At 38.9% G+C, this 15,258-nt stretch overlaps 1 long non-coding RNA gene across 1 annotated transcript in view; it reads right to left on the bottom strand.

Moving 5' to 3' along the window:
• LOC149098842 (uncharacterized) overlaps positions 1-6,613 on the bottom strand; it is a 176,026-nt gene extending 169,413 nt beyond the window's left edge. The window contains exon 1 of the long non-coding RNA XR_016203499.1: positions 6,221-6,613. This is a non-coding gene — a long non-coding RNA (uncharacterized LOC149098842). The remainder of the gene's footprint in view (positions 1-6,220) is intronic.
• Positions 6,614-15,258: the final 8,645 nt, after the last annotated feature.

Below are 15,258 nucleotides of genomic sequence, written 5' to 3'. Positions count from 1 at the left end.
ATACCCTCGTACACACAAATAAAACTACGAACGCGTGCAATGTATATCTCTTTCTAGAAACCAGTCAAGACAAATAATGTATGTTTAAGTGAAATGCCCATGTAAACAAACAAAATTACAAACGCATACGAGGTAAAAAATAAAATGAAATAATAATAAATAAATATTGAATAAACAAATAAAGTTATAAATATATGGATAAATAAATAAATAAACAAATCAATCAATAAATAAATAAATAAATAAATAGGTAAAAATACTTTTAACACTACTGTAAAGTGTAAACCAAGCCGAGAGAGAATTATGCTCCATGAATGTATAGCTGGCGCATACAAAATGAACTTGCACTACGCATGCCTCGTTCTATCATCGTGTGCAGATTAAAAAGTGACAAGTCTTTTTTTTATGGAAATAAATATGCGTATGCAATCTCTAGGTCAACACAAGAGACCTTAGCATGTATGCATGTGTACTGATCGTGTTCCAAAGGTCTGCAACGCGGAATATAAACAGAGTGACTATCCAACAAGATCGTGGTGACCTCCACGTCTTAGAATGTTGCCGAAATAGTAAAGACATGGATTTAGACTGAATGAAAGCACTCAGAGGGAAAGCGAATTGTACTATTTGGAAGCAAACATTTGCAGGAAAACAAAAGCATAATTGTTAACAAGCCTACCTTTGACTGGCTTTTTTTTACTCCTTGTCAATGAAATTTTGCGATTTTAAAATCTTAAGCCGTTAAATTTGGAAGATCTAGAGATCTTTTTTCCTGTCCTGTGTTTTTTCGCCATTTCAAAAATCTTTTGCTATTAATTTTGGCAGGTCAATTTTATTGACAACAGAACAACATGAAAAAAGTTATTTGCTGGTTTTGGACGGTCCACCTCGAGAGAAATTTTGCGCTACGCTTTGAAACAACCTTCCGTCGACTTTCGGTCTCGGGCCCTACTCAAGACCGCGCTCAGGTAAAGATAATTTCGATAGGGACCTCCCGCCGACAAATATAATATATATTTTTTTTTTCTCAAGAGGCGCACGGTAACGAATAAAGCTGGGAACCTGTGTAAACATGGGAAAGTCCACCCTTTGGAAATCTTGGGCATAAGATGGGCGATCAAATTCTTTCCCAAGGGCTCGTTCTTGTACCAACACTCTGCCGCCGTGGAGAACTTTGTCAACGGAGTCTAAAACAGGCCTTCACAATCAGGGTGAGGTTTATTCAGCATCAATTTCAGCGATGACTTGGGATCCATCGACGAACCGGGTAAACCATAAATTCTCACATCAGTGTAATCTTGATCTTTCTACTTACAACCACCTTGATTGCTCTTGGTTTGTTCCGTATGCTTTATAGTAATATACTCTTTGTCTTCATCGTCGTCGTGCTTGAACTCGAGCGAGTTCTTAGTAAGTTCGCGCCAACTTTCCCTTCCTCTCCACCGCAACTAATAACAAAGGTTGAACCACAAATTCTTGGAGCTTGTCTGGACAGTCATTTGAAAAACTACGAGTTTAATTTCGCCATTACCTCCAGGTTCAATTGGATTCTTGTGTTGTGGTTTAGGGTTCACACGCATGTAATATGATTTACAAACGAATTCAAACATCTTGTTCGCTTGTGTGAACTCGACATCTTTTAAGATGTTTATCGACCTTGAAATAGGTTGTCCCGTAATTGTACGGTGAATAGCAGCTCGTATACCAGTCAAGGCACTTGGCGTGGAGCAACCCGAAAACACTGAGCCCCGGTCCGTGGACCCCCACTTTGGACAGGGTCCGTGGACTCCCCATGGACCGGTCCACAGACTAACCCTACGGACCCCCTCTACGGAACCCCCCAAAATAGAGTAAAAATAAGAAATAAATATTACACTGATACGTTGCCTAATGGATTACTCATATCGGCGAAATTTCGAGTGTTACACTCTGCAAATGTAATTAAGTCGCCCCCTCCCCCACCCCCCCCCCCCCGAGAAAAAAAAGCCTAAAACCTGTTTTCAGTGTAAGGAGATGCCACTGACAAAAGGAAGGAACGTTATTAACTTTCATTCGTGGCTCAATCCGGCTATGGGAGGTGTGTCTTTAGGTTGTTGGAGCTTGTTTGTATCTGTAATTCCGCTAAGCAAAATATGAAGCCTGGAACGAGTTCACAAATCCACGCAAGAATGGGCTGAACAAACAACCCGTGAGTGAAATATTTGTTTCTTATTTTTATTCTATTTTCGGGGTGTTCCGTAGAGGGAGTTCGTAAGGGTAATCCGTGGTCCGGTCGGTAGGGTGGTCCGCGGACCCAGTCCGTAGTGGGGGTCCGCGGACTGGGGGTCAGTAGTTTTGGGTTAGCCCTTAGTGTGAGATCTGTTTTCTTGTTTCTTTTCACCTGGGGAAAACATTTTCGCAGAATTCCGTTTAGTTCAGCAGGGCTCACGGTGTGAAGATCACAGCTTATTTTTAGCTTCTCTAGTTACTGAGTGAACTTCTTTAAACCCCAAGAGGTCTGTTTTTCGGTGTTTACTGGCACGGAATCAGCCTCTAACTTTTGTAAATCTTCTTCCTCTAGTTGAGAAGATTGAGAATGTAGATTTCCTTCGTTGTTTACTGTGTTTTCAGCCATGATTTGGGCATGAAAATGGCGCCATCATTTCTTTCACCAACGCTGCAAGAAAACGGCGCGAACATTGTAATGGCTTCTCGATTTTGATTGCCTACTTATATCGTACGACTGTTGGCTTCTCACTTTTAATTGGTTTATTTCAGCGGGAGGGCTAAAATACATTTTAGCCCGCAAAATGCGCCACAATGCCTGACAAAGTGATAATAATATGGAATAGCCTACTCGCTTATTTATGGAAATCAGACTCTCTTGGACGCTTCAAAAGGCAGAACAAAACTTAAGGCGATGTTGATGTTTAAACTGAACAATTGGGGGGCTTACCCCGGCGTACCTGCAAAATGCATTTAGCATCCACAGTACACCGTATAATCTAAGAAATTGTGAGATCAAACTAGACCTGCCCAAGCCGAAAACAAACTACTACAAGCGTGGCTTTGGCTATAGTGGGGAGCTATTATGGAATAGCCTTCCCGCTTATTTACGGAAATCAGACTCTCTTGGACGCTTCAAAGGGGAAATTGACCAACTTTATAACAACTGTAAGTCAGGCTCCCACACGGCGACCTTGTAAAACAATGTACTTTTAATTGAACTCCTTTTTTGTACAATTATAATAATTTACTGAAGATTTTACCGTGTTGAAATAAATAAAGTATGTAAGTATGTAAGGCATTAAACGGCGAGAAAAGAGGGGTGAAATTTGTCGTGTTGATTAATTTTAGTGAGTGAAATAGCGACAATCGCCTACCTTTTCCCTTTTCATACTTCCATCGACTATTAATCTACACAAGTTTATCTCTATTCACTTTCAAATGACAGGGAAAGTCACTATGAGTAAATTCAAACGAATGTTTTTTAAGGTTGTGAGTTTGTTTGGTTGTGCGCTGTAATTGGGCGTAATCTTGTTTTTCTCACGGCGTACAATTTTAAATTATAAAAACTAAGACAATTTCAGTCGAGTTTACCTCTTTGATCGTTGGTTGGTTAGAAGTGAACTAAAAGCAATAAATGTTAATTTGTAAGATATGTATCTGGTCTTTAACGCATGCTTTTGTGTCTAGTATGTAAGCAAGTCGTTGCGAAGATTTTTTAGCAATGGTTTGTAAACGGCACGTAAGCCGATTAAAGGACACAGAGGCTAAAACAAACCCACTTACAGTGTAAGCCAATTTACCACAGGAGAGAGATGAACAAATTGTTACTTGCTGGCAGAGGGTCGTCTGTATAGTGAAAAACTGTGTCCTCGAGCTTGAACTTGCTAACCCCGCCCTGCTGCCAAGAGACAAAATTAAGCTTAAAAGTGAACATATTAGTTCGTTGGTTACTCATACCCACTGTCTTGTTCAAAGTCTGGCCTCCCATTAATTATTTTTCTGTCCTAAAGATATCTATTTTATCATGACTTCGTCTATATCCCAAGATAAGGTGCTAACCGCAGGGGATTTGAAAAAGCTCGAACGCATGCAGATGGTCCTGGGAAAGACTAAAATGTTTTGTGCGCACTTCGCAGCCCCCTGGAACGCAGAAGAAAATAACTAGCAGACAAAAACGAAACGCATGTAGACGGACTAACAGTTATTTATTTATTTATTTATTTATTCATTTATTTTATTCCTCTAAATATATCGATTAATATTTTAAATATTAATTGCTAAATCCCAAGTACCTCGTTCAACATGAAATATAACCCTCCTTTTTCATAATCGTACTGTAGCCTGCAGTCTCTTTGACAGTCTTAGCGCAACAAAATGGAGGACCATAGCTTACGAATGTTTATGAGTATCTTTCATAGTCAGGCCCAATTCCTTTCGAGAGCTTAAAAACAAATGCGAACTCTAAATCACAAGGCCTCAAAGTGTCCGCGGTTGCTTGCAAGAACGAGTAAGCACTGAGTTTATACGGCAGCTCAAACGGGTTTTGTGAAGGCTGTCGTAAGTTGACCTGTCGGCTTACGAGAGTGTCCGTTCAGGGAAGTTCCATTGTATTTGGTTAGACGTATGGTGTATAGGATCAATTCTAATAAAAGTAAACTTTGTTATCATATTACAAAGTGTATCCCTAATCTCACCACTATTGCTAGATATATATATTTTTTACTTGTTTCTTTAACTATAGCAGATACTTATCGCGAAATAATATTTGGAATTTGACAGAAAATGTTTTCTTCGGTTAGAGCAAGGCTTCGCCTATCAACGCCATTTTCCCCAATGTTACTCTGATCTAAGCAAAATTTAGTAGAATCAAGAAAAACAAGGAAACGTCCACCCCACCTCACCCACGCCGTCTCTTTTCCCACAATTGGTCAGGAAGGTGGCTGTTGGAGCAATGTCGATGAAATCCTCTTTTGATTTTTCTATTACGAAGTCACGTAGAGATTATTTGTCATAGAAAATATGAAATGCGGTTATTGGTAAATCGGTTTTCTTATAACGAAAGGAAAAGAACCTCGCTGTGATGCAACAGAAGAGGGCTGATGTAGCAAAAACTGTCGCCATGAGCTGCTTGTTTTAGGCCGTCTAAGGTCAACAACCATCTGCCAGTTTTAGTCACTATTATTTGTAAATACTCATGGTACTTTCTGATACGCTTTGGTAGCATATCAGGTGACTTTGGTCGATTGGCGATTGAAACCTAATAAGCCTGCTATGCTGACGAAGCTTTACAAACAAGGCATGATTCGGTATTTACTCTTCCCAAATTCGGCCAAGTGACCATGATAACGCAGCCATATCAGGTCAGTGACTTGATATCACACCGTGTCAGGAGAGTAGGCACAGTTTCTGATTTGCTGATTGCTAATTTGGGCGCGGTAGATCATCAAATCGAAGACAGGCGAAAAAAGAGCGGTCTGAGTTTATTCAATAGAAGTACGGCGTTTATTGCGCGTTTTATTTTAAGATGTTTTCTTTGTTTTTTTTTTAGAAGAATTACCACCCTGTTGTTGTGTGTTATTTATTTATTTATTTATTCATTTATTTTATTTTTTTGCTTCAATGACAGGAAAAGCTTTCTTGCAATCATTATGATGGACTCACGCAAAAGTCTGGCTTCCCATAAAATTAATTGTAAATTGGCCTCAGGTTTTAGTAAAGCTTTGCATATCCACGTCATGTTCTCAGTGTTATTCTAATCTAAACAAAACCTTTCAACATGGCGATAAACAAGCAAACGCCACTCCACCCCACCTAAAGACATGAAAAGTATTTTCCATCCAGAAATTAGCCCTGAACCAAAAGAAGATCAAGGTACAAGGTACTTACCTTGCTCTTGCTCCAGAGGACAAGACGGTTGGAACTTTAATGATGTAGTACCTTTAAGAAATAATTAAATAAAAGTTAACTTTATTATTTAGCCGTTACAATATTATTTTACACTGTGTACTCTTAAACTGGATATTGATGTTACGCATTTTTTTTTTAAACAACTTTTTTTTTGTCTATCGCAGATACCTACAGGAAAATAATATTCAGAATTTACCAGAAAATGTGTTCTCCGATTTAAGGGGATTGTGGAACCTGTAAGTATATCAATCTGTGTTTTAAATTCTAATTGCTAAATTCCATTTACATCATCAAAACACCAACCCTCGATTTCTCTTTTTTTCACACATTTTCCTCTGGGAAAAGTGAGGCTTTAGTGAGCTTGCAATGCCTGTACAGTATATTGGTAGGCCAACGATATCCTTAAATTCTTAAATTCTTATCCTTAAATTGTTTGGCTCCAACCTCGATCTGATTTTTTATTTCTTAGTTCTCTCACCCCTGTTAAAGGTAACAACTAAGGTACAAAACTACCCCATCTACCCCGTATTTTATTTCCGGCCAACTTCAAACATGGCCATTCCCTTCATTGACTTCAGGTTAAAAAAAATGTTCAAAAAATGTTCGATGTTGTTATGTATAGTGGTCAATGGATACAAGATATATAGGCCAGAAGTTAAAAGGCTATGGGTTACTATTATTGATTACTCATTGATGACCTAATGATTACTCATCGATTACCCATCATTACTCATCAGCTATCATTCTGCACTAATATTACAAATTTCTTGCTTTTTGGTACCGATATTTTGTAAATTCTTTTAGTGTTTGTCTTTTATAACAGACGTTCTTGTTTACGTAACTACGCCTACAACTAAGGTCAAACGACGTACCAGTACGTCGAGACATGTCTAAGAAATGGTAAGCGTGCAGCATGCAGCGTGCAAGTATCGAGTTATGGATGCACGCGGGAGGTTGCTAAGCACGAAAGAAGCGTAAGAGTCACACAGGGCGATAGCTGAGTGCGGCTCTAGCTTCTTGAGTGGTTAACCAACCACCCAAGTGCATCCATAACTGGATAGCTGCATGCTACACGGTTACCATTTCTCTGATAACTTTCAGACTTTTGAAATAAACCGCGATAAACCGCGCGAAAATGTGTATTCAACAATCTGACAAGGGGCCATATCAAAATTTTTCTTGGATAGCGGCGAGTTAATAGTTTCTCGGGCAAACAAACAATTTCAAAGTGCTCAGTTAACCTAAATATCAAGCTGACAACAAACGGAAATGGCAGTCGGTAAAAGAGTTTCTCAAAAATTCGTTAGGCTAAATTTGGATCAGTTTACCGAAGAATTGAAAACAAACTGCATATGGCTGAAGCTTTTGGTGGTTGAGCTTTCTGTCTTTCACGGCCTCTTCGACGAAAGAAAAGAACAAAATGGAACCAGACATTTCTTTAAAGCGAGAGTGGAGAAGTAAGCGAACAAAACACCCCTGGCTTTGAGCTGTTTTAGATGTCAGTTATTCAATAGCCGGTTTGTGGTTTATGTTTTCTTTTCCACTTCCTTTTAAATGGTTGATGAGTTGCGCGTCTAAGGCTGAACTTAAACGCATAAATGACCTTTAAAAATGATCTCTGTCAGTTTTGTTATTTGGTAAAATAAGCTTAAATGAACAGAAGACTGTGACCTTAAGGAAAATGTCAGAAATGTAAGCTTGTATTTGTGCACGATCCAGTCTTTCCTTCGAGCGCCTGTTTCTTCAAGAGTTCAATTCACGAGCGAGCGACGAGTTTTCGAAATAAATAAACTAAAACCCGGGAACTGAAATAATTCATCGGAGGCTACCAATATTTGATAAAACTTCCTTTATTAAAGCTCAGAAAAACTATTGCCTTTATAACGTTTTTGGAACAGAAGGATTTCATATGTAAGACTTCACAGATAGAGATTTCTTAAAGCATTTAAATGGCTTTCGGTGCTAGAAAAGTTTTACAATGGAAGGTTGTGATTAATTTTATTGTCGTCAAATCGCTAGAAAATTGTCTTTAAAATTTCCGCAATGCATTAGTCACCTCGAAAGGCTGATACAGACCAGTTTTCAAAACAACAAACTTTGTTGTTTTTTCGGCCCGCCCGTCTCCGAGTACCGAATGCCTTTGTTCAACCAGCTGATTCAACTCCTGCTTGCCTTCGCATATTCCTTAGGTGGAGGCCCGGCAAAAAACTTTAGCTCGAAATTTGGTAGCTCACAGCAATAATATTGCTCATCTCCGGAAGAATTATTAGATTTTGTCATATTTTAGGAGAAGAAAACTAGGAATTATGTTTTACAGTGTCAATCAACATCGATTAAAAAAAATGTTAAAAAAAAGTACAAATAAACAAACTGTCGTCAGCGTGCAACTCACGGGCAAATGGATCGAGCGTATTAGCTAATCAGAAGGCGCACTTCGCAAAGGCTATGTTATAAAGATCAGTAACAGCAAATACAGATTTGCAAAATTTGCAATCAACGACCAATCGATGCAATCAATAACTAATCGATGACTGAAAATTTAGTGGCCTATTGATTACTCATCGATTACTCATTGCTCGTTGGCAATAATCAATAACTAATCAACTGATTACCCATCGATTATAATTACCTATCGATTACTCATTGATATCATTGATGTCATCGATTAGATAACCCTGGAAACCTATGCAATTATCTTTCGAGAATCAAGAACATCAGCGTTTTACCATGCTGTATCACAAGTCAAGCTTTGACATAGTCAAGATACACCCAGTACACGGTATAAAACGATGCAACCAGCGCGACATCTCATCGCATCCTTTCATATTCTGCAGACCGGACGTTTGCCTGCTAAGTGGCTCGAGCAAAAATAAAAACAAACGAGTTGAAAACCGGCAGCAGTAGCACTGGGGCAATGACAGTAAACTAATTCATCTAATAACTACTGTTCCCTGACCATTTCCAAACACCCTCCAATGAGTCGTCAGTTTGCACTTCTTTTTATGCTTCTTTGTAGAGTCATCTACAACCTTAGACTCGATTACCAGCCGCTGTTCGGGAAAGGAGCCCGCGCTCCTCCCCCGACTCGAGAAAGCGGCGGAAATCGAGTCTACTACAACCTTATCCCACTAAGTTTTGTTCTCCATAACATAACCTCCGATAACTCGAGTTGACCACAATGCTAGACGACTCGACTCGCATTGGGTATAATGGACAACGCTCGCCATTTTGACCAGAGGAAAGTCAGTCCCTCTTGCACTTTTTCCTAACAGTTTCCATCTTGATAGTTTTGGTGTTCATAGATCCACTCAGCCCTGCTAATTCGTCATGAAATCGAGCAAGGACGCATAAAAAGCTGGCCTGAGTTTCTTGAATAGAAGTATAAGTACAGCTTTTAGTGCGCGCTTTCTTACAGAGTATATTTAAAAAGGAATTACCATGGTGTTTTTTTGTTGTTGTTGTCGTTGCTTATTTATTTTATGGTTTTAAGCTCAGCAAAAGTGAATTTTCTTTAAAGTCTGGTCTCCCATTAATTGTTAGTCTGTCCACAAACTCTCTATTTTGTCTTGAGTTCGTCTAGATCCCAAGCAAAAGTATTAACCGCTCTGGATTTGAAAAAGCTCGAACACTAAACTCGGTCCTGAGAATGACGAAATTGCTTTGCGCCTGCTTCTTGGCTGCTATCGCGCGCTGTAAAAAATATAACTAGTAGGCAAAAAAAAGAAAAAAGAAAAAAAGAAAAAGAAAAAACTTCTGTTGACAGAAAAATTAATTGTAAGTCAGCTGCAGGCTATAAACCTTTGCATATCAATGTTATTTTTCCCAGTGTTGCTCTGATCTAAACAAAATGAACTAAAATCGGGCAAACGTAATATAATTAACAAGCAAACTCCCACCCCACTCCCACCCCACTCCCGCCCCCCTTCCCCCAAGACTGGTCAAGAGGATGGTGGTTGGAGGATGCTTAGGACATTAGGTACGGCTTCTGATTGGCAGATTGCTATTCTGGGTGCAGTAGATCATCAAATCGAAGACAGAAGAGTAAAAAACGGCCTGAATTTATTGAATATAATAAAAGTACGGCGATTATTTGCACACTTTCTTTCAGGGACAGAAATTATTACGCTTTTGCTCTTTGTTTATTTTACCGTTTTAAGGTGATTCCTCAGGAATAAAAGTTGTCAAACGATTTTTTTTAATCTTTCTCTGAATATTCCCTACCAAGAACTCTTTCAAGAAATGCAATTATAAAGAAGGTCAATAATCTCTGAAAAGATATATGATGGGCCAATCTTACCCCTTTTATGCCGAATCACGTGTGCCATTTTATCGATTCACGTTACATTTTGCGGTCGATAGTAGCGAAGTTTTTAATAATAATAATTTGCATCCTAGAGTAACGGTTTTGTACACTTGCTATATCTTTCTTCCTTCCGAACATATTTTTTTAAAATCTTTTAGTTATAGAGAATATATTACATACCAAACGCGGGTAGTAAAAAAAATATACCCCACGTGCTCGTTTAAGGGAAAACTGACTTGAAGGGCATCTCTTCATGCTGTGTATGTACACGCGCTCGTGAAGTGCGCGCAAATGACAGGAAAATCGTGCGCAGTAGACCCTTGCCTTCGTCTCTTTTTCACAGATGTTCCACTCGCAAAAGTGAATCTCTAGTGAGCCTGTTATGCTTGTAAAGTGAATCGATCAACATTTAAAATATAAAAGCGCCAATTGTGACATCTTAAAATTCTAACTTAGCTCTTAGGTTTAGGGGAATAAAACAAAACATATTGTCTGCTCATCCTTCAACTTCGACTTGATTTCTATTTTTTTCTCCTAAGCCGAGTTTGAATTTTAATATATTTATAAACCAATCGTGTTTTTTAACCAATTGAACCTACATTTTCACTTTGTTATTTTGTTTTCTTGGCGCACCTATAAACTAGCTGATGCGTAATGTAGACTCGGCTGCTAATCAAGTCAATGCGACGCACCATAACCATAGCTAAGTGTGTTGTCCGAGTAAAATAAACTGTCTATGTCTATGTCTAATATACAGAATACACTTGACAAAACGTTTTACAAGAAAAAAAATAAAACAAGCGAAGTGACGCAAATATTTTTTTTGATTTCAAGTTCAACTTTCTTTTAATATTATAATATTTTAACAATTTAATAATTTAATAATGTAAAAATCCTACACCTTTTCAGTTGTAAAACGTCGATCCACAACAATTTTGTTCAGCGTACTATCGAAATTGCAACATTGCCTAATTCTACTTAAATCGGTTTAACACCAAACCCTGATTTTTTTTTTTTAATTCGAAAAGGAACACGAAGCATTTGCCATAACAGGCCAAACCGTGGGTGGGAAATGAAATTTGTTTTTACTATTATTATTATATATTTATTCGTTCGTTTTGTTTTCTTTTGCTTGTTTGTTTGTTTGTTTTTTCGAAAAATAAGCCAGTTTGTGTGCTATGACTATCATGAGGAAAAAGACTTTTGAAAGAATACAACACGGCTCATAGTTATTTTAAAATATGAGTTTGAGATTTCTATCGCTTAAGGGGACAGTCTGAGTCAACTAGATCACGCATAGAGATCAAGAGAGAATAATCTAATTGTTTTAGCATATTACTTGTTCAAAATGTAATCTGAATCCTCTTTACACACACGTGGAGACGCAAAGAAGCGGCTGCTATTTTGTTAACAGACGCACACTTTTTAGCCTGCAGTACAGACGGATTACAGGGCTCTAGCGCGATACACACGAGGCGCGAGGCGAGAAAAATCCGCCTGTAGTCACACCATTGTTCATGCTCTACCGCCACCTTGAAATGATTGGCATGAAAGAATGAGAGAGAACAAAGCATGTCTCATGTAACCAATTTACAAATGTATACATGACGCAAAACAGTCAACGGACGTGAACATCTAAATTTAGCTAAATTTAAATCATGTTGTGCCAAAACGAACAAAGGAGGTATAAACCTAAACATCGAGCTCAAGAGACGAAAAGCTCGAACAAATTCAGGATGGAAGGAACATAACTTTGACGGCACAGAACGGCACTCTCTGGCGACGCCGGACAAAGCTAAATATGATCCGTGGTGAAAAGCCATATAGCTTAACACAGTTTTAATCTAACAACCGGGCACGGCATCACAATATAGAATGCAAGTAATCAACACTGATGCTCACCGACTTTGTCCCTTCAGAGCGAATAATTAAAGAGATACATTTCTGCAATAAACATACATTTCTGCAATAGAAATAAGGCAAGACAAACCACACTACGTGGCACATGGCAAATTACAGAGGTGTCAAACTCTACAAAGTCATAGATAACAGCTGAAACTATATGCAGAGCTCTGACCTCTAACAATCTATGGGCTCCACTCTACTTAAGAAAAAAAAAATCATCCTGATAACACAAGATACGGCAAATGTAGAAATGTCACGAGCCGTAGGAGTCTGTGTACGCCTGTCACCCGAGTTAAACACATTTTGTTTTTTCTCGCGTCTGACGTCACGTGGCTTAAAGCAACCAATCAACAAAAACCGTTCGCCAGGCGAACGGTTGGACGAGGATAAACAATGGTGTGACTACTGGCGAATTTTTCTCGCCTCGCGCTTCGCGCGCGCTCGTGCATCGCGCTAGAGCCCGCTGATCCGCCTGTACTGCAGACTACACACTTTTAGGCTCGCAATGTTCACTATCTACAACAGAATAGATAACGACTAGCGTAACCAGCTAGAGAACGGCATTTATGATAGACGTTAGTAGAACTATGCGAAAACTAGATAGAAACACTGAGAAAATGCTTTGATCATTTTTTTACTAAACTCTGCGGAAAAAAAAAAAAAAACAGGTTCACTTGCACTCCTACCTAGGATTTTCGTGTCTTTATACACAGCTACTTTGACAATGTTATGACGCAGTTTATCATCAAATCGAGGACAGACGCATACAAAGTTGGCCTTAGTTATTTAAGTAGAAGTTGGCTTTTAGCGTGCTTTCTTACAGGCTAGGGTGTTTTTCTAAAAGGAATTACCAAGGTCTTGTTCTTCGTTGGCCTGTGTTTATTTAATTGATTTAAGGATTGCGAATGTCTGGCAGCCCATTTGGGAGCTGATCAAGACGACACCGAAAAGTCAAAACGTTGTTACAAACCGCGTGGTGTGCAGCAAAAAGTGTTAATAGTAAAAAAAAACTAAAGGGAAACACATTGTTGCGCTGAGTTGACAAGACTCAAGGCTAACTAAACTCAAGGCTTTTGACTCAATATTTTGAGTAACCGTACTCAAAATATAAATACCATTTTCAACTCAAAATAAAGAGTATAAGGTACACATAATTTTGAGTGCGACTCATGTTGAGTAAAGTTTACTCCGATGTTAAGTAGTTGTTACTCAGATATGTGTCATTATTTCACTCGGTAAGTTGAGAACATTTATTGGTAAAACGTTAGCAATATGATGAGGAGTTTTGCTGGATCCGGGAGAAAAACAGAATAGTTTTCAAAACCAAGACCGTCTATAATCCCAAGCCAATTGTCTAAGAGTATATTTCATGTCTATTTCTGAATTGATATTAATTATTCACTGCCTTTCGAATTCTTTTACAAATATTTGTTATTTCTTGATTACTCCTCTTCAACGTAAGATTTTTAACAGCGAGTTTTCGCTAAGCACGGCAAAGACAATTTGGGCTTCAAGGACTTATGACATCCGGCCATAGCATTCATGATCAGCCTGAGCTAGCATGGAAATCTAGAGGCAGCAGTTTGACTCATCAAGTCTCTTGGTTTCTTGGGCAAATTTGTTTGAATAATGCCTGTGTGACTTGCCTGTGTGCAGGAATAGCACTAATACTACCATATGCATTGCCAGGCTTGATGGCGCTGTATTACTTTCAACTGAGAATGCCTTCGTGGTCTGACTGCCTGGCAAATATGTTGGACTGATAATGACTGGTAGTCTTATCTTCGTAGCGATACATACTGCCATCGAGGAACGCCAGTGTGAGGAATTTTTAAGTACCACGGTACGCTCTTCTCATACTTTTAATGCGGCTTTCTTCTGTGGTAAATTTGTCCTGATAATGTCTGTGGCGGCCGATCTTCAGCTAGGTGCTTTTCTTGCAACAAGTTTGGGCACTAACAAAGCTTTTGCCTTTATCGGCAATCCAGGAGACCGGAAAAAAAGAAAGATAGAGGCTTAGCAGCCTTAACTGCAGGGTTGCAGCAGCAACCTAAAGATGTGAAGTGGGGAAATGGAACGTACCAGGACGGTCGAACGATCAATGGGCCCTCTTTGTGCATCAGTAAGTAGTCACGGTGGGCTTAATTTTCGTCTTTAGTCCCAATTTTAGTTTTATATTTCCCGGGATTTACTAAGGAATTTGAATTTCAGTTGTTCTCGATCGGGTTGAGTGACTCCTTCTGGTATAAATCATATCCCGGTAGCCACCAGAAGTCCTGTGCTCACTTGTATTTGAGTTGACCTTTCCTGGTCGAAAAGCTTGGTACTAACAGACTTAATTGGTTTTGCTGTCATTTAGTTAGACTATAGGTAAAGCCACTATAGCTATATTCGAATCTCTTTACTATTCACATCGAAAAGTAAGGTAGTGATTACCTGATTAACACCGAAGAAATATGGCACGCTAGGAAATGACACCGTTAAGTGTACGAAAGTACATTGGATGTGGAATTCTTTTTTCTGGGTTATTTGCGCCCGAAATACGATCCAAAGAAAGAATTGTCTTTTCTTTTCTGACTTGTTTTCGTTTCGTCGCGTGGGTTACTTTAGAACTTTCTCCTGCGTCGTTGTCAGTAGTTGTCCAGAAAGTCAACCTCGTCGTATCGCGTATCCCGTGGTCCCCCTTCTCGTCAGGTGGTCTCTATATACCCCTTTAACTTCCTTTTTACTTCTATTCCTACAAGTCAGCTTTGTTTTTGTCGCCAGTCAGATTTCCAGCTACTGCCGTCGTATCGAGCCGTTCAACCCACATATTCATCACCTTGTGGTCGTTTCTAAGTCAACTGACCTGCTGTGCTCAGTTTAACTCCTTTTTTTTTTTTTAGAGTTCGAAACACTGTCTCGCATTTGCTCAAACTTCCAACAAAATTGTTCGCTGACGGTCTTGCTTTGTTTCCGGCGGGATTATTTTTCATGCATTTTAAGCCCTCATTCTTCATTTTAGCGTGTTAATGTGCTGTAAACCTCCTCGAAATTTAATCAGAGCATTTGTTTTTGCCTTGTTATTTCAAACATATAAGCAACGCTTTTGGAACTTTTTGAAACATTGGCACCATTTGGACAACTTTAATAAATAAAATGACCACTTTTAAAGT

Source organism: Orbicella faveolata, unplaced genomic scaffold, assembly GCF_042242905.1.
Source record: "Orbicella faveolata isolate gen_17 unplaced genomic scaffold, um_ofav_v1 contig_46, whole genome shotgun sequence".
Lineage (NCBI taxonomy): Eukaryota > Metazoa > Cnidaria > Anthozoa > Scleractinia > Merulinidae > Orbicella > Orbicella faveolata.
The sequence above is the reverse complement of the archived record's forward strand: the minus strand, read 5'-3'. Positions and strand labels throughout refer to the sequence as shown.